The 19,623-nt window shown below is 48.7% G+C and overlaps 1 protein-coding gene across 14 annotated transcripts in view; it reads left to right on the plus strand.

The window, feature by feature from the left end:
- Positions 1-19,623, plus strand: part of ATP2B2 (ATPase plasma membrane Ca2+ transporting 2) — a 210,642-nt gene that overhangs the window by 46,522 nt on the left and 144,497 nt on the right. For 2 of the 14 annotated variants that reach the window (XM_054595303.1, XM_054595304.1), the window contains one exon: positions 19,348-19,400. The exons of the other annotated variants lie outside the window; for them this stretch is intronic. The gene's annotated coding sequence lies outside the window, so the exon portion shown is untranslated. The remainder of the gene's footprint in view (positions 1-19,347; positions 19,401-19,623) is intronic. 14 annotated transcript variants of the gene reach the window in all.

A 19,623-nucleotide genomic window follows, 5' to 3' on the forward strand; every position in this document is an offset into this window, starting at 1 on the left:
TTCTCAGAGGCAGTGGGAACCATTGCAGGTTCTTGAGCAGAGGCATGACAGGATGTGAGTACCATTAGAGGCACTCTGAGATGATGGCACTGGGCATTGCCTAGCACCAGGTCCCAAGCTGGTAACTCATGGACACTGACGGCCAGTTCTTTCCATTTCTTGCTATTTAATCCCCCACTGTCATTCATTTATTCATTAACAAGTATCCGTGGAGCACTTACTCTAGGCTGAAGGTACTGGGGACATGGTGTAAATGAACCCGATCAGTTTCTGCCCATAGAACACATTTTCACCCTCCACGGGGCCATAGAACTAGAAACAGGATGCAGGATACAGGTTACTCCTGGGGCTTCATGATCCACCAGCTTCATGTTGAGAAGCGATGAATTGCCCTCTGCCCTTTCCAGCAATCTTGACTTCCTGCAGCCCCAGGGAGGACCCTCAGGTAAGCCAGGCAAGGCCTTACAACTGGCCTTGGAACCCTAGTGACCCCTAGCATCCTCCTCACAGCACAGAGTTTTCTTTTTTCGGGGGGGGGGGGGGGGGGGTTGTTTCTTAGTTTCATCTGGGATTTATTTTAGTCAAGTATGTATGCATGTGCACTCTTTGAGAGGAAAGGCTGCGCTGGGAACAGGTAAAGGAAAAGGGACCGCTGCGCATTTAATGCCCACTGTGTTTCAGACTCATTCCATAGTTACTTGTTCATTTAACAAATATTTCTTGAACTCTCACTATGTGCCAGGCACTGTTTGAGGAAGTGGGGATATACAGTTGACCCTTAAATAACATGAATATTAAGGGTGCCAACCCCCTCCCATGTGGTCAAAAATCCATGTGTAACTTTTGACTCCCCAATAACTTAGCTACTAATAGCCTACTGTTGACTAGAAGCCTTACCAATAACATAAAAGATCCATTAATACAAATTTTGTGTTATATGTATCATATACTGTATTCTTACAGAAAAGCTAGAGATAATTTAAAAATGTTATTAAGAAAGTCATAAGGAAGAGAAAATACATTTACAGTACTCTACCTATATACTGAAAAAAAATCCACATATACATAGAACCATGCAGTTCAGATCTGTATTATTCAAGGGCCAATTTGAACAACAGTAGTGGTGAGCAAGACAGAGGAGGTCCTGCTAATAAATAAAATAAATCTAGGCAATGCTACAAAGAAAATTAACAGGGGAATCAAAAGGGCTGACTGGGATAGCTTGAGTAAGATAGTCAGGGATAAGTGACATTTGAAATGATAAGAACCTGGCCATGCCACCATCTGAGATACAGGCAATTCCAGCAAATGAGCCAGTGCATGTGAAGGCCCTGAGGTGGAACTAGCAGGGTGTATTCAAAGATTAGAGGCCATTGTGGCTGGGGTGAAGTACACAAAGGGGAGGGAGGTGGACCAGGCAGAAGTAGTGAGAGGCCAGATCATATGCAGCTTTGTAGGTCATGGTATGGAATTTGGATTTGATCCTGACTTTGAAGGGTCTTAAGCAGGGGTGAGACACATACAGCCCTGTCTAGCTGCTATGCGAAAATGGGATTGTCATCTCATTCAGTCCTCTCACCAATTCTGGGCAGTTGGTGATGAAGTTCCCATTTTACAGACAGAGAAATTGATTGCACAAGTAGTGAGTGGCAGAGGAAGGTTTGAACCCACATCTGCATGACTATATCATGCGCACTTGATCAGTGGGGCACCCATGGAAGGCTCCTTGACTGGGAAATGATGTAGTGCAAGTTAGGTTGAAGGATACTAACCAGGGGAATCTTCCTTACATTTGGCTCCTGCCCAAGCACCTCCATGCCCCTAGGAGTAGAGTCCTGGTTGAACGGCCAGCCCGGGGCAGCAAGCCTAAAGGCCGAATAAGGAGGCCCTGTGCTCAAGCCACCCAGTGGGCCACAGAAGCTGGTACTCAGTCTGTCTTTGTGATTGTTTGTGATTCTTTGTAGAATCGGCAGGAAGGATGGGCAAGGCTCTGTCTAGCCCAACCTGTGTCACTGGAGAAAATGTGGAGACAGGGAGAGCAAATTTGGTTTCTTTGCTGTGATTTACACAGGCCTGCTTCATAAAGCCTTCATGAGGAGACAATTGAGAGGCAAAGGGAGCAGGAACCACTGGCCAGAGGTAGGAGAGGAACCTGTCGCAGATCTGCCAGGCTAGGGGGAGGCTGTGCCAGATGTGACCCCCACTTGCGCTAAGCAACCACCCACAGGAAGGAGCACAAAACCATCACCTGCCTCCTCTTCGAACCTCTTCTTTTGTCACCCCACTGCTCCCCTCCTATTCCCTTACCCAGCGCAAAGCTCAGGGATAAAGCCATCGCCTCTGTGGCGGTAAGGATGACAATGGCTACCCAGCCTCCTAAAGTCTCCTGGCCTCTTGCCCTATGGCTTAGCCCCCCTCCCTTCACATCCCCCCTCCATCTGAAGCCACACAGGACTAAAACTGAGCCCTCACCCAGAACCTTTCACAGAGGAGGTCTGAGTCAACTCTGCCAGGGCTCTGCTCTGGGGCAGGCTCTGTGCCCAGACCTTCTGTCTCATTTCTTATCCTCATGACAACAGTACAAGGGACATGTCCTCATCCCCATTTCATGGCTGAGGAAACTGAGGCTTAGAGCTATGAAGGAGTCTGTACAGAAGTGAGGAGCTGGACTCAAACCCAGGTCTGCACAGAGATGGCCTCTTTTCCCAGCCTGTAGGGGATTTTCTTGGGCTTTCAGTGGAGGCTGTAGTCTATTGGGGGCCTCTGAAGTGTAAAGGGATTTTTCTGCATTTGGAGGCAAAGTTTGAGAAAAGAGAGATGATGCAATGGCTCGTTGCCCCAATTCTGCTATAGCCAGATAGTTAGGGCTGTGGGGGCCCTGCATTGGGGTTGGTAGGACAGGGCCAGAGCTGGGATGAGCCAAAACCAGCCTAACTAGTGAGTGATGACAGAGCCCGGAGTGGGGCAGCCTAGGGACAGGTGGCGAGATATTAACCAAGGCGGGAGAGGCTAGTGGCTGTATCAGGTGGGTGAGGAGAGCTCAGAATACCACAGCACCCCCACCTCCAGAGCCAGCAGCCTTGGAACGGCTATGGGAATGAAGGTGGGGAAAGTGCTGAGGGCAGCCCAAGGATCCTCCCCTTTGTGCAGATTCCCAGCCTGTCCCTTTCTCTCATGGAAAGGCAGCTGGGAGAGGCGAGTGGTAGCCAGGCAGTGAAGAGGGTGCCTGCTAACCAACTTGTACCCTCCAGAACCTGCAAAGTGTTCAAGCCTTTCTCTCCCCTCTAGGAAGCCTCTGGTCCCTTTAGATGCTGCCAAAATTTCTCTGCACCTTTCCTGTCCTCAGTCCACAGAACAGATCCAAAGTCAGAGCCAGCACACATCACTAATGCTTCAGACCTTATAGAGAATCCCTTCGACTGCCTCCTTTCACAGGCAGGAGTTGGGCTCAGGGAAGTCTAGTAACTGCTCGATTTCACACAGTGAACAGGTGTCAGAGAAAATAGACTCTAGGCTTGTCACTTAATCCTAGGGGAGCATCTTCTTCGTTTCCATCCAGGAGAGAGAGGGGTCCCCAGTTTCCTTGATCCCTATGCCTCTGGATGCCCAGCTCTGTGCCAGGGACTGATGGCGATGCACTGGTCCCTGAGCTCTTTTGTGGGCAACTTCCACATCTACCTGGGCCAGTCCAGCAGTTTCTTCTTGGAAGTTTTTTCAGGGAGGTGTTTGGGCACCAGCCACCAGGTCTTTTCCACTACCATGGAAATTTCCAACAATGGCATTAATAAAACCTCCCATGGCCCCTCTCCCACCCTACTTTGTTATGAAAAATAGCTCCTTGGTGGCCAGGCAGGGAACAGAGCACCTGAGATCCCAGAGGGTTCCCCATTAAGAGACTCCCAAGTAAATAGCTAATTGGATCCAGGGGATCCAACTTTGGAATCCAGGCAGCCTCTCAGGAAGGGATTTCCAGGGGCCAGAGTGCCTTCTGAGCTCAGGACTTCCTCCTGCTGTCAGAGCTGGCAGGGTTGGCTCGTGGGCAGGCCACACATCATTGATGCTCAATAAATGTTGGTTGTTAAATAGATACATAGGTAGATTGATAAGGAGGAAGGACAGAGGGATGGAGTGTGGGTAAGATAAGTTCCATTAGGAATCATCTGTGCCGTGTGACTTTGGTCAGTCACTTCACTCCTGTGCTGTCCAACTTCCTGTAAAGTGGAGGCAATTATACCTACAATTCTAGGTGAGTTGAAATGAGAAATAATGCCTGTGAAGTGCCTGGCTTCATAAACAGCAGTGACTTGATCATCTCCATCATCACCCTCAAGATGAAGTAGAGCAGATAGCATGTGAGCTTGGGAGACAACCCTGAATCCGTCTCTGAAAATCCCTCTTATGAGCTTTGTCACCTTTGGCAAGTGACATCACCCCTCTGACCCTCACTTTCCAGAGCCATGAAATGAGGATAAAAAAAGGAACACTTGTTGTAAGGTTGATTGTAGTGATCAAAAGAGAGTCAAATTGGCTTAGGGAAGCACTGCACCTCCCTGCAATGCTGTCCTTCTTGTTCCGACCAGAAGCAGCAGGGCAGGGAGTAGTAACAGGTCTGGAGTGGCAAAGAGAGGCCTTTCCCCGAACTAGGGAGGGAATGGTATTTTAGTTTTAGATCCCTGTGAATGAGCAGAATACTGGATTCCTCAAGCTCAGTGCAGGAGTTAGGGTCAGCTGAGAAGGCCACTGTGATTGACAAGCCTTCAAGGAGACCTGAAGCCATTGGAGCCTAGACAAGAAGTGGCCTGTGGATACGCAGCTCAGGGACAATAACCACCACACTCTGCATTGCACACTCTGTAATGCAGCTTTAGTCCAACCCCTGAACTTCTCACTCTCCCTCTCCTCCCACCACCTACCTGGCCAAGAATGATCCCCTCTAGGCCAGTTCTCACCCACTTGAGTAGGGTAAGGGTCAGTTGGTGTGAGCAAAGCAGGCAATACCTAGGAGGCATGCACCACAGGACAATTAAGGGTTTGAGTTCTGGAGGCTGGCAGACCTAGATTCCAGTCCTGCCTTTCCAGCTGTGTGGCCTAGGCTAGCTGTCCAAGCCTCAGGCTCCTCATCTGTAAAATGGACATAACAGCAAAACCCACCTCCCACACTGGCTGTGAGGAGGAAATGAAGCAGTGTACATAAACACTGCAGGGTACCACCTGGCAAGGGCTTGCACTCATTTGCCTGCTCACCTGTGTAGTGGGGTTTTATGGTAAACAAACAAGGCAGTCTAGGGTGATCAACACACCCTAGTTTGCCAGGACATTCCTGGTTTTAGCACCAGAAGTCCTGCATCCCAGAACACCCCTCAGTCTTGGACAAACCAGGATAGCTGGACACCCTAATAAAATCTCTGCCCTCATGGAGTTTAAAGTTTAGTGGAGAGAGACAGAAAAGTAAATATATAGCATGCATGGTGGATAAAAGTGCTATTTAGATAATAAAAGAGTAAAGGGATAGGCTTGTTATTTTTGATGGGGTTATCAGGGCAGGCCTCTCCAAGGAAGTGACATTTGAGCAAGGACCTCAAGAGGTTAGGGAATGAGACATGTAGACATCTGGGGAAAGAGCACTCCAGGCAGAGGGAACAGCATAGGCAAAAGCCCTACGGTGGGAATGTGCTGGCACGTTGGAGAAACAGAAAAGAATCAGGTGGGTTGAAGAGGGTTGGTGAGTGGAATTAATTGGACTCCCTTTAGAAGTAATTCAAATGCCAAGTCAAATTAGCCTTAAAAAAAATATGTTTTTGCCAACCTAACAGAAAAAGAAGAAGCAGGGGCATTGCAGTGCTTCAGGTGTGGCTGTATCCTGGTGCTCAAATGAGGTCTTTTCATTATTCATCTCTGCTTGCATCTGTATTGTCTTCATTTTCAGGAAGGTCCCAGTGCCCCCAGGCAGACCTCCTACCCATCAGTAACCACAGCAAAAAGAGGTTGCTCTGTTCTGGGGTCCAAGCATAGCAGGTGGGAGCAGACTGAGGTCTAGTGCAGATGAAGAAGAGAGTTGGGAGATAAAAGATGTGGGGGAGGAGGCAGGAGAATCAGGGCCAGAGCACCTGGGCCTGGCCTTGTAGATCCCAGTTACTTTGGACTTAGTTCTGAGTGTGCTAGAAACCAATGGGAGGTTTTGACAGGGAATTGACATAGTACAATTTATGTTTTAGGGACATCAATCCTGTTGTTGTGTGGGGAATGGGTTGTAAGAGCCAGGAGACAGCAGGGAGACAGAGGAGGCTAATGCGACCACCCACATGAGCATTGATGGTGGAAGCAGAGATGAAGAGGAGATGGACTTGAAAGGGACTTAGGAGAGCCTTGACCAAGCTTGGAATCTAGGTGGGGATAGGCGCACAGGCAAGAACTTGACAGGGTGTCAGCCCTGAAGAAACTGGGGCATGGGAGGGAGCTCTGTGCCAGGGACAAGAGCTAGTCCCTAGAGTTAGGGTCTATTTGCCCACATGACACAAACCCTCTGAGCCAGAGGCCTGGGATCTTTGAATCCCCTCCTAATTAGAGACCAGCTGGCCTCAGAGCCTGAAGCCTGCAGGTGGATCCAAATGGCCGCAGCTATGAGGAAAGAAGGGTGAAGAGGGCAGGGAACCGACCCAGCAGACCATGGGAGGCCCAGAATTGAGGGAGCTTCCTCTTTTAGCCATGGTCATTCCTTTGGTCCTAGGTTCAAGGCAGGCCACAGTCCCCTTAGAGGGACATCAGGGTCTACCTTGATGTCCACCCATCCAGGTCCCAGAGCTTCTAATGTTCTGGCTTTCACTTGATGCCTAAGGGTTGCTTAGGTGTCTCCGCTGCCCACCACGGAGACTGGCTGGAGTCATATGTAAGGGAAGAAATACCCAGAGTCTAGGCTTGTCGGAGACAGTGGGCCCACATTGGGGTCACTTTCCTCCTGACCCACCAGACTGGACTATGTCCTGGGCCACTTCTAGAATGGGTCTAGTTTTGGATGTCCAAGCAGATGAGCCATGAGCATTTTTGAAGGTTCTTTTTCTGACCAGGCTTCATGTATGGCCAGATCCAGGCATAGCTAAGTTAAGCCTCCCAGGGCATGTACCTGGGGGCAATTCTCAAAAGACAGCATGGTTCAGAAGGTTCTCCAGGTACCATCCTAGGAATGTGTCCATGCCCAGATCTGGCAGCTGATGAAGAGAAAACTAAGGCACAGAGAACCTAAGAGAGTTTGGCTGTCTTTGAGAGCATGGCTGGGTTCAAGGTCATCTATGGAATACCCCTTTGGGGCCCAGCACTCTTATACACTGACATCATTTCTTCTAATATGACAATCCTGCAGGGGCTGTTTATTTTCTCAGTTTCCAGATGAGGAAACTGAGGCTGAGAAAGGATCTGCATGGCATTTGTCACATAATAAGTTTCCAGAAAATTTAAAACTGACAGAAAGTGAATGTGACCTCCTGCCCCCTGGAGATCATGCACTGAACATCATGGCTTCTCACTTTAGGAAGAACATTCATAACAAAGGAAATTACTCTTTTCATTCCATGTGTCTATCCTCCCTCCCTTTCTCCCTTCCTTTCTCTTTGCTTTCCTTCCTTCCCAAATTATTTGCAGATGACTTACTATATGCTAGACACTATGCCAGGCCCTTGGAATGTAATAATAATTAAAAAGCACCAGCCCCGCCCTCAGTGGTATAGTGTTGAACATTAATCTAACAGTCCCACAAATACATATAAAATATTTACAATACAGTAAGTTAATCAGGGAAGGTCTCTCTGAAGAGGTGGGATTAAGCCTAGAGTAGGAGGATGAGTAGGAATTTGCTAGGTAATGATGAGAAGGGAACAGCATTAGCTTTCCAGGCAGAGGGAACGAGAGGAACAGCATTGCAGGGAGGTGCAGTGCTTCCCTAAGCCAATTTGACTCTCTTTTGATCCCTGCAATCAACCTTACAACAAGTGTTCCTTTTTTTATCCTCATTTCATGGCTCTGGAAAGTGAGGGTCAGAGGGGTGATGTCACTTGCCAAAGGTGACAAAGCTCATAAGAGGGATTTTCAGAGACGGATTCAGGGTTGTCTCCCAAGCTCACATGCTATCTGCTCTACTTCATCTTGAGGGTGATGATGGAGACGATCAAGTCACTGCTGTTTATGAAGCCAGGCACTTCACAGGCATTATTTCTCATTTCAACTCACCTAGAATTGTAGGTATAATTGCCTCCACTTTACAGGAAGTTGGACAGCACAGGAGTGAAGTGACTGACCAAAGTCACACGGCACAGATCATTCCTAATAGAACTTATATTACAAAGGCCTGGTGGGGAGAATGAGTAGTGCAGCTGCAGCAGAGAGGCAGGAAAATGGGGTGTCGGAGCCAAGGCTGTCCACCCAGGGCTTTGAAGATCACATGAAGGAGTTTTGTCTTTATCCTCAGAGCTGTGTGGGTGAGGCACGGTTGTGATATGATCAGAACTGCTTATCCAAGTGTCAGCAGAGAGAACAGTTAAGAGACTAATGTAGTCATTCAGGCAAGAGATGAGAAAAACTCGAAAAGGGGTAGGGGCTGTGAAGATGCAGGGAAATGAGTGGTTTCAAGGAAATGTAGGAAGGAGCAAAGTCAGTAGGGCATGAGTGATGAAGAGAAAACTGACAGGGGTGACTCTTGTTTTCTGACATACTGACAGCGAATCCCTGAGGAGAATGAGGTGGGGGTGAGAAAGCCTAAGGATTGGATGTCAGAGATGTTAAGTTTGAACCTCTATCTTACACCACAAACAAATCAAATTGAGATCGAAGAAAACAGAAGGAACAAGCTTCATGACGTTGGATTTGGCACTCATTTCTGAGATACGACAACCGAGCATGGGCACTAAAAGAAAAAATAAATAAATTGGACTTAATCAAACTTAAAAACTTCTGTGCGTCAACCAAGTGAAAAAACAACCCATGGAAATGGGAGAAAATATGTGAAAATCATATATTTGATAAGGGGTTAATATTCAGAATATATGAACTACAACTCAACAAATAAAAGACAACCCAATTCAAAAATGGGCAAAGGATTGAATAAACATTTCTCCAAAGAAGATATACAAATGGCCAATAAACACATGAAAAAATGCCCAACCTTGCTAATCATTAGGGAAATGCAAACTAAAACCACAATGCAATTCCACTTCACATCCATTGGGATGTCTATTATGAAACACAAAACAAAACAGAAAATGAGTGTTAGTGAGGATGTAGAGAAATTGGGACAGTGAGCGCTGATGGTGGAAGTGTCAAATGGTGCAGCTGCTATAGGAAATTTTGTGGTGATTCTTTAAAAAATGAAACATAGAATTACTATATGATCCAGCAATTCCGCTTCTGGCTGTTTACACAAAAGGATTGAAAACAGGGACTCAGGCAGATATGTTTACACCCCTGTTCACGGCAGCATTATTCACAATAGCCAGGATAGGGGAGCAACTCAAGTGTCCATCAACAGATAAGGAAAATGTGGTATATACATACAAGGGAATATTATTCAGCCTTAAAGAGGGAAGAAGTTCTCACACATGCTATAACATTGTTGAATGTTGGAGACATTGTGCTAAGTGTCACAAAATGGCAAATATGATTCCATTTATATGAGATCCCTGGAGTAGTCAAAATCATAGAGACAGAAAAGAAAATGGTTGCTGGGCATTGGGGAGAGGAGGAAATGGGTAAAGGGCTTCAGCTTGGGAAGAGTAAAAAGTTCCTGAGATGGATATTGGTGATGATTACACAACAATGTGAGTGTGCTTAATGCCACTGAGTTATACTCTGAAAAATGGTTAAAGTGGAAAATTTTATGGAGATTTAACCATAATAAAAAGAAAAGGAGACCAAAAAATTAAAACGACTCAGAGATCTGAACATAAAAACTATAACTATAAAGCTTGTAGAAGAAAACAGGAGAATATCTTACCACCTAGGAGTAAGAAATAACTTTTCAGAGAAGACACAAAATGAAAGAAAAAAACTGACAAGCTGGACTTGAGATCTGTTGAGAAAGAGGTGTGGGAACTTCCAGGTAGAAAAGCCAGGTAGGAAGCTGGTGTCTGTTGCTCATGGTGAGGCCTGGACTAGAAGGACCCCACGTTGAGGCTTCTGAAATTAATATTTCAAGCTACAATCTGCCTTTTGGGCCCACAGTGGGGTCATCTACCTTATGGCCCATTAAACCAGACTAAGACTTTGGGCCACTTCTAGAATGAGTCTAGTTGTGGTTGTCCAAGCAGATGAGCTCCTGAGCGTTTTCCCAAGGTACCTGCTCTGAGAGGCATCTCACTGGGGTGTGGCTTAAACCATCCATTTACTTCTCAGGCCAAATTGGGGATGCGTCTGTAATAACAGCTCTCTGTCCAACTCTGTTGCCTTTGCTTGTCCTCAGGGCTAATGAGGGGGTCAGATGAAATCTAATTTCCTCTAAACTAGAGGCTGATCAATTCTGGTTATAGGAACTTACTGTCTGAAAAAATTAGCTTTGCGTTTTGCTTGGGAAATAACAGCATCTAAGTTCTCTCTCCTACATCATGTTGGCATGGAGGGGAGTTGGTTATTGCAGGATCCTAAGTCATGGGCAATAGAAAAGCTGTGGAGCGAGAGGTGATTATCAAGTGGTCTTGCCTTGCTGAGGGTCTCCAAGCATGGGGGTCTCAGCCTCAAACTGCACTCTCTCTAACTATTCCCAGACACCTGGGTTCCCTGGCTTCACTATCCTGGTGCTATTTCTGCCCGGCATTCATTGGAAAACAGGGAATTGCTAGGGTTGGTCCCACTACATAGTGATTGTGAGGCTTTGTGGAACAAAGGAGTCAGGGACTCCTTTGAGAAGCTGATGAAAGCCACAGGCTTCCTCCTCAGAAAAAAATGTAAATTTGTACAAACCTTTACAAAGGAACCTTATGTGGACCTCAGTTAAAGATAGCCCAATGTGGGGCTCCCTAAAATGGCTCCGAGTTTTTCTGCTTAGTCCTCTGGTTATCTTCTGAGGAAGGTATGATTATGCCAGTTTTGCAGATGAAAAACTTGAATAAACAAAGCTACCAGTCTAGTCCCAAAAGGAGTAAGTAACAGGCCCTGTGAGCAAGGAATTCCCAAACACACTTTCTCCTCCTGTGCAATCGGGAGGCCTCACCCCCAGCTTCTCCCTGTGGGAGTATAGTCAGTGGGATCAGATCCCCAGAGGCCAGCGCTTTTGTCTGAATCACCTTCGAGTCCCCAGTATCCAACCTAAGGTCCCAGAATCGACCAACTGAATGATGAGATGGGAGGGGCCTCTGGCTTTGGAAGCAGAAATGCTCTTAGACATCAGTGCTGTCCTTCCTAGCTTGTGACCTGGGTCTCTCTGAGCCTCAGTTGCCCAGTCCAAAACAATGGGATCATCAACACTCCTCTAACAAGGTTGTTAGAAAGATGAAAGGAGACGGCTGTGTGGTTGGCACTGTGCTCAGTGTTTCACAAGCATTGTTACACGTCACTTCCCCCAAAGCCCAAGCAGAGGTGTATAAGTAGCCCCATCTCAAAGATGAAGGAACCAAGGCCCAGAGCAAGGCAGTGGCCTGACAAAGGCCACAAAGCAAGCAGCAGAGCTGGAATTAAAGCCCAGGTCTACCTAAACCACCTGTGCCCTTGACCAAACGCATGGAGCCTGATACCAAGTAGGTGATCAATAAATGAGCAAGTTGCTCCCCCCCACACCCCCATCACCTCCCTCCAAAGAGCTTTCTTCAGGAACCTACAGTCGGTAACATTTAACATAAGACAGATTAACAGTGACCTAGGGAAGGTGAAGGAGTTTGCATGACCCCTCCAGGCCAAGTCCCCTTTGATTTCTAAAACAATAAAGTCTCTCATGATGAGCTCAGAGCAATAGTAAGAAAAATAAACTTCACTGCTCTTTTTCCCCTGTATTTGCCATTCCATTTCCCCACCCCCTTGCTGCTGCAGTGGCAGGTGGAAGGCCCAGCAAGTGACCAGTGTGACTACCCTTCATTCTCGCACCCACTCACGTCCTCCCTCTGTTAACCTTCCATCCTCCAAGTGTGTTCAGAGCAACAGCCCAGGCTCATACTGAGAGTGATGAAGTCCATGTGCTTAGCCCACCCCAGTTCTGATAGTATATCTCAGACTCTTGGGCATGAGGGCTCACCACGAGCCTTGGACATGCTGGGCCCAAGATGCAGAGATGGACCAGCCGCCCTCTGCCATGGAGCTCCCAGAAAGACAATAATAGTGTGGTATGTCCAGAAGGCCATAGAAATGTGGAGGAGGGTTTGCAAAGTCTGCCCTGGAGGTTAGAAAGGCTTTAGTAGAGCAAAAGTTAGAATTCACCCTTGCCTGTAGGAGGGCACCTCAGGCAGGGGGACCTGCCTGGGCAAAAGTCTGGAGGTGTGGAACCTCACAAGGTGCTTATTTTTATTGGAAGAAAGAATACAAGGAAGGGGTCAAAGGACATGAGATTGGAGAAGTAGACAGGGCCTGTGTGCCAGGCTAAGGATTTTGAACCTTGTTCTGAGGACAGTAGGGAGCCACTGAAGGCTGTTGAGCAGGGAAGTCACCTTAATTAGGTCCACCATTGTGGCTACATGGCTGCTGCGGGCTCATCTCTGAGCCTCTCTCACTACACTCTCTCCTCTGATGATCTCACCCTGTCCCATGGCTTTAAATACATCCCTAAGCTGTTGAGTCCCATATTTATATCTTCAGTTGGAGCCTCTCTTCTGCACTCCCAACTCATCATCCAACTGGCCACTTGGCATCTCTCCTTGGACACCTCACAAGCATCTCAAAGTTAACAAGTCCAAAACAGGATTCTTGATCATGCCCACCCTCCCCAAAACCCACTCCTTCCCGACTTCCCATCCCAGTAAATGACACTGCCATCCACACTTTCTGAAGGCAGAGTCTTTATCAGCCATGCTCCTTCTCTTCTTGCAGCTCAGCTTCTTGATTCCACGTCCTAACTCCCACCTGCCCATGTTTCCTCTACACCACTGACACCCCTGCATTCAGCACCCTGTCCCCATTTTCCTGGATGACGCAGTAGTCACCTCTTTCTCCCTATTCTGCTTCTCATCCCATGATAGTTCATTCTCCAATGAATGATAGATCTTAAAAGGAAAAAAAAAAGCTTCCCACTAATCTGCCACCTAAAATTCTTTAGAGGTACTCCCTGCACCTGGAATAAAATCCAACTCCACTGTGGCTTCAAAGCCTTGTACAGTCTGGCCACGGCCCTTGTCTGAGCTCACTTTTTCTCGCTCTCCCTCACTCACAGGCCCCAGCCATGATGGCCTTCTCTGGGTTAATAAAAGCATGCCCCACCCCCCTTACCCCCACCTCAGGGTCTTCGCCTGTGCTGTTCTCACTGTCTGGGACACACTGGCCCTGGCAGTTGGGTGTAATGCCATATTCCCCTCAAAGCACTTTTCACCATCTGTCTTCCCCAGGAGCAAGCACAATGTGCCTGGCACACTGTAGATGCTCATTAAATAACTGTTGCATGAATAAGTCAGAAGATAGCAGAAGGAGGCCTAGAAGCAAGAGATCAGGGGAGAGAGAATGATACCTGAAAGGACAATGGAAGGGCAAGTAGAGGAAAGGAACTAGCACCAGATGGGATGTTTGGATTTGATCCTAGAGGTGCTAGAGAGCCACAGAAAGTTCTTGAGCGTAGTCATGGAAGTGGAAGTAATCAGTAGAGCAAGGGATGCTGTATGCCTTGCAGTCATGTGATATCAGACTGCCTTAGGTCAGATCTTGGTTCAACAACTTCCCAACTCTGAGACCTTAGGCAAACCACTTATTCTCTCTGAGCCTTGGTTTTCTCCTTTGTAAAATGGGGCCTGCTAATGAAACCTACACATAGGGCTACTCAGAGGTTAAATGAGATGGTGCATGTAAAGTTCTTGGGATGTCCTAAGTGCTTAATAAACATTGGCCGATGCTGCTACTGTAGGGTTGTTAGTGCTGCTTATTAAGGCTATGTGTGTCAGACATCACACTTGGCACTGGAGAACCAGACCTGCCTGTTGTTAAGCTCATAGTCTGATGGGGGAGATGGGCAGTAAGGCTCTGCCTGTGGTTGCTTTGGATGCACCCGCTAATGAAGCTACAAGTTAGGCTCTGTCTGAGCCAAGGATTAAATCTGGGAGAGTCAGGGAAGCCCCTCCAGAAAAAGTGACATTGGATTTCTGTGTGATAATTTCCTTGAGAGAATATTTTGAGTCAGCAGCCAGTAACCCATGAACAAGAGAGGAGAGGGATGTGTTCTGGCTGCTCATCTCCCAAAATAACCCAGTTCCAAGGGCATACAGCCAGGTGAGACCCAGGAGTCTCCACCATGCCTTTCTTGGACAGGTTCCAGAGACCTTGGAGCAGTCCTTGCCCTTGCCTGTGCCCCCAGGTGGCAAGAAAGCCTGGAAGAGGGATGCCTAGGCCACAGCTCCCACCCAGGCCAAGGCAGCTGGGCAGTCAGTGCAGGCACCATAAAGTAGCCCCTCTCTGTTCCCACATAGAGGCCACTCAGGTATCCCCATGAGACCTGAGTCATGTTTGCTTTCTGGCCTCTGGGCCAGCAGCTTGACCACCAGGGCCAAAGAGGACATGCTCTGGGAGCTCCGGCCCTGCCTTCTCCCTCTGCCCCTGGGTCTTGACTCCCATTCTCCATGTACCCATCTCTGCTCCAGTTCCTCTGGCTCTTTGCCTCTCTCTCCCCCTCCCCCTCCTCCTTCCTTCTTTCTCTTTCTCTCCCTCTCTCCAACTCTCTCCTTCCTCTTTCTATCTACCCCCCTTCTCCTGTCCTCTCTGTCTCACTTTCTCTTTTAAAATCTGCCTTTCGTTCTCTCTCTCTCCCCTATCCCCCTCTCCCTCCCACCCTTAGCCTCTCAAATTCCTCTCTGCCTTACAGCTTCTTTCTCCCCTTTCTTTCTCCTCCACCTCTACACCATCCTCTCCCTCCAATGGGAGGCATCCTAGCACACAGGTGCACACATGCGCATGCACACTCTCTGATCTTTCTTAAGACCAGGATCTAGGCCTTAGCCCTGCTGCCTTCCCCCTACCTACCCACCGCACACCCCCACCTCCCACCCCAGCTAAGCCTGGCCCAGGACACAGAGATGAAGGCAGGATTGGGCAGACAGGTGGATGTTGAAGCTAAAGGAGATAGCAGGGGGAAGGGAGCCTTTTGTCCTCCCCCTGGCTTTCCCCCACCCCTGTGCTCAGAGCTAGGGGCCAGGAGGAGGTTTCTAAGCTGTGTCCTCTCCTCTGTGCAGCTGCTGGGCTTCCCAGCGTCGGACTGCAGGTCAGGTTATTGGGCCCATTCAGCAGAATTATAAATAGCAGCTTGTGCTCAGCCTGGCCCACAGAGCAACCTTCACTGCCGCACGGTCCCCAGGGTCCCTGTCCTCTACCCCTCCATCCATCCCTCTGAGGCAAGGCCTGCCTTCCCCTGTGCTGCCAGTGGGTCCTCAGGTCAGTATCCAATGTGCTGTCACCATAGCAACCTGCTTGTCCAGCCCAGGCTCAGGTTGCTGGGAGGCATGGGTGTGGGCAACAGAGGGGGAGGTCCAGTAGCCTGAAATCAAAGGTCATGGCTCTGTGCTGGGGCTTTCCTCTCTTGCGGGCTGAGGAGCGGGGTCCTGTCCCACAGAAATCTCCACCTGCTGGGGGATGGTGGGGCAGAATTGCCTGATACTGGGAGGCCTGGCATAGGGGCACCACCCCAGGCCTTTCCCACTGAACTAGGATAATGGGTCAACCCAGCCCTTGAAACCAGAGAGTTGTGGGTTTAAATCCTACATCAGTACCTGTTAGGTCATGTTGGGACCACCACTTAACCCTCTGAGCTCAGCATCTTCAGTACTGAGATAGGAAGAGTAATACTCCTACTCTCCCCCTCTAGGTGTTACTGAGGAGATCAGAGATGCCAGCTATGAGGAAGGTCCTTCAGTCCTCATTCTATTCCTCTTAGTCCCTGGGGGCAGGGCAGGGGCCAGCTGAAACTTGGGGACTTCAGAGTCACACTGATATGGGTTCTAATCTGACTGCTACCATTCACCAGTTGGATGATCTCGATCTCTCTGAGCCTCAGTTTCCTCATCTATGAAACAAGTGTGAAAATGTCTACACCTTGCAGTGTTGTTTTGCGGCTAATTGGGCCTTGGTGGGAGAAGTCATTGGTATAGTGCCCTGTACATGGCAGTACACTTGCCATCACTTTCTGAACTGTTCTTCCTATTCCAGCCTTCTTGGCGGAGATGACCCTGCCTATACCACTAACTCCCTGGTCACTTCAGACAACACCCTTTCTCTCCCACATTTCAGTCTCCCCATCTGCAAAATGATCACAGGACCACTCAGGTCCTGCCCAGGTCTGAGATTTCTGTATCTCAAGCAGCCCCACTAGTCTGGGCCATATCTAATATTATATACTGACGTCCTCACCAGGCCCTGTCCTCAGCTCCCGAAACCTGAGCTGCACAGTTGCCTGGCAACCAAGGCGTGAGCTCAGAAGGCTTGGGTGTCAGGGTGTCCAGCTGCAGCCTCCTCCCTCCAGGCCAGAGCCCTAGCACGGGGATCAGGCCAACGACCCTTACCCAGACCAGCCCAGGAGGAGCCTTCTGTTCCTCTTATACCTGCCCAGGTCCAGCCTGTCTGAGAACCCACTTTCTCAGGGTAAGAGGGACCATTGGCCTCAGATATGTTTATAGGTAGGGCACGTGGTCAGACTCAGAGAGAAACTGGAGCCTCCTCTCACTGCTAACAGGTACAGCAGCTGTCACCGTCACCATCATCCTGGAAGCTTGCAGCCCAAGTTTGTTTTAAAGCGTGGAGAATTCCCTGACTCTCTCTTAGCACTGCCCTAAGGAGGCCTGATGCCACCTCCTGGAGCTCCCAGGGCAATTTTCATGGCCACACTTAAGAAACCGTATCACCCGTATATTCACCTGGTCTCCCTGCATGACCTCTCCCATGTTTCCTTTCATTCACCCAACAAATATTCTACTGACCATCCATCCCTGCTCTGTTGTGTTCTGCCTAAGGGCAAGTTATTTACCTCCTATTTGCCGTAGTTTTCTTTTCTGCAAAATGGGGACAATAAGAATACCTGCCTCATAGGGTAGTGATGTGGGTCAAGGGAGATGACGTGTATAAAGTGCTTGGCACATAGAAGGTGCTCCATAAATATTAGCTTATCATAATTATTTTTACTAAATTGTAATGATGTTCAGTCACCATGCCAGAGGGAACAAAGCACGGTTTTTGAGAATGGGGCTGTGTCCAGTTCCACTCCGTCTGCATTGCATCCCACAGCTCCTGACTCCCACAGCAAAAGTTTGCCAAATGAATAGAGGTGAGAAATGAACTGTTTCCCCTGAAATCCATTATTGCTCAGGGACTGATTGCTGAGACATTGGCTTCAAACATCTTTGACGATTCCGGGTATAGGCTGCATCATCCACAAAGTCACCTAAGTGGGTTTGAAGTCCCATTGTAGATTTTCTATCTCTGCCTGTGTTTGAGGTAGGGGAGGAATAAGTAGACCCATGGGTGCTTAAGGTGACAGCTTGTGGAGGGGGGAGATCTGGCATTTACAGGAACCTGATAGCACCTCCTCGCATTTTGTACCCTAGGTGTCTACTTGCCTCACCCTAATCCCAGCACTGTATCTGAGTGACCTGTGTCAAGCAAGTTACTTGTCCTCTTTGAGCCTCAGTCCCCTCATCTTTAAAATGGGCAGTCTGCCCCTCTGCCCCATGGTCACAGGGGAGACAAAGGAGGTCACACTGGGAAGAACCCCTTCCAGTGACAGTCCTCATTAATAAGAAGATAGCGATGCTATCCATGGAGGAGCACTGGGCTTGTGGCCATGCCTCCTCAGAGCCTGCCATTCGTCAGCAAAGCCACATTGGGTGGCTGCCAGCCCTCTGGCCTGGGGGCTGTTTCTAACAGCAGGTGATGTGGTCAGGCTGATGGCTCCAGGATTTCACCCTCGACTTCTTCCAAATACAGGAAGGGGCTGCCATCTGCTTCCCGCCTCTCACACCCAGGCTGCCAGGTCAGCCAAAGCCCCCACCTCACACCTGTCAGCAGTGCAAGATAAAGAACCCCACTGGGGATTCCCTGGTGCATGCTAAAGCTAGCAATATCCTGGGGGCCTCCTCCCAGACCCAGGCCACTTGGATGCCAGGCACTGTTCCTCCACCTCAAGGAGGAGCAGGGTGGCCCTGGGTCTCTCTCTCCCCCCTGAATACAACATTTCACTCCACTGGTGTCCCCACCATGGGGCAGCTTCATTTCTGCTGATTCTGGGTCTGGAAATCTGTTGACTGCCAAGGTTATGAGCATAGCCTTGGGACTCAGAACCCTAATACAACCTTGGTCAGCCACCCGACTGTCTGAATCTGTTTCCTCATCTGTACAATGAAGAGGAGTGTCTAACCCCAGGGCCTATCCTGGGTATGAGCAAGATCGTGCCTGGAAACAGCTGAATACAAGGTATGGCACTTGATAGTAATATAGCTTAGCTGCTCTTATAATTATTTGTATTACTGTTACTGCCATCTTGACACCATTATTACTGTGGCCACCTTCCTGCCGGAAATGTTACCTCCATTCCTTTTTGATCACTCCTGTAGGCCAGTGCTGGGTATACAGAAGGTGCTCTTTGTGTGTTCTCTACCTTGGTAAACTCAAGTGTTTGTTGAAGAAGTGGATGAGTTCATGATCCAGGCAATCTTGTGCTCTCTCTCTTTCTGAGGTCAAGCTATGTGTTCCTACAGCCACTCATTAAGCTTCTGTTTGGCACCACCTGTGTCTTTCAGGTGCACTGGGGACCTAGAAATGGATGGACACAGTCCCCGGCCCTCTAGGACATGAACAGCTAAGACCCATGGAGGGATCAGTTCACTCTGCCTGGAGAGTGGGCTCGGCATAGGGTTCACTTGGAGGGGCCTTCTGAGCTGGGCTCTGCAAAATGAATAGGAGTCTACCAGGCAGAGAGGCAGAAGGGAGGGAACAGCTTGTGCTAAGGAATGGCAGGTGGTGCACAAGGCAGCTCTGAGTTGATTTTTTTATTATTAAAACAAGAAATTCCCCACCATAGATGTCTCAGTGTCCAGAGGACAACTGGCTGATTTGAGGGTAAACACGTGCCCATTGGAATTGGGGGGTGTCGGGAACAAGGGAGGCCTCCTTCCCTGGCCTGACCCAGCATCCAAGACTTATCACAAGTCAGCATATGAAGGTCTCTCAGAAGCCATCTAGTCCAACCTCTTTATTTTACAGATGGAGAAACTGAGGCCCAAAGAGAGAAGGCAGTGGAGCAAGGACAACTAATGGTAAACCTCCTAGCCAGGCTTGCTCCAGGCCTATGTACCCATGCTTGGGAGTGACCAGCTCTGGAGGTGCATGTTCTGTGCAGGATCTTGAGCCCCACAGTCACTCCCCGAAGATGTCACTCTCTGCGGAACCTGCCATAAGCCTCTGAATTTCTTTAGCCCTGTTTCCTACTTATGAAATAGAAAAAGTCAGTGGGTGTTTTGTGGACTTCAAACTGAAAAA

This window comes from Pteronotus mesoamericanus, unplaced genomic scaffold, assembly GCF_021234165.1.
Source record: "Pteronotus mesoamericanus isolate MK-2021 breed Mesoamerican mustached bat unplaced genomic scaffold, CSHL_Meso_final scaffold_54, whole genome shotgun sequence".
NCBI classification, from domain to species: domain Eukaryota; kingdom Metazoa; phylum Chordata; class Mammalia; order Chiroptera; family Mormoopidae; genus Pteronotus; species Pteronotus mesoamericanus.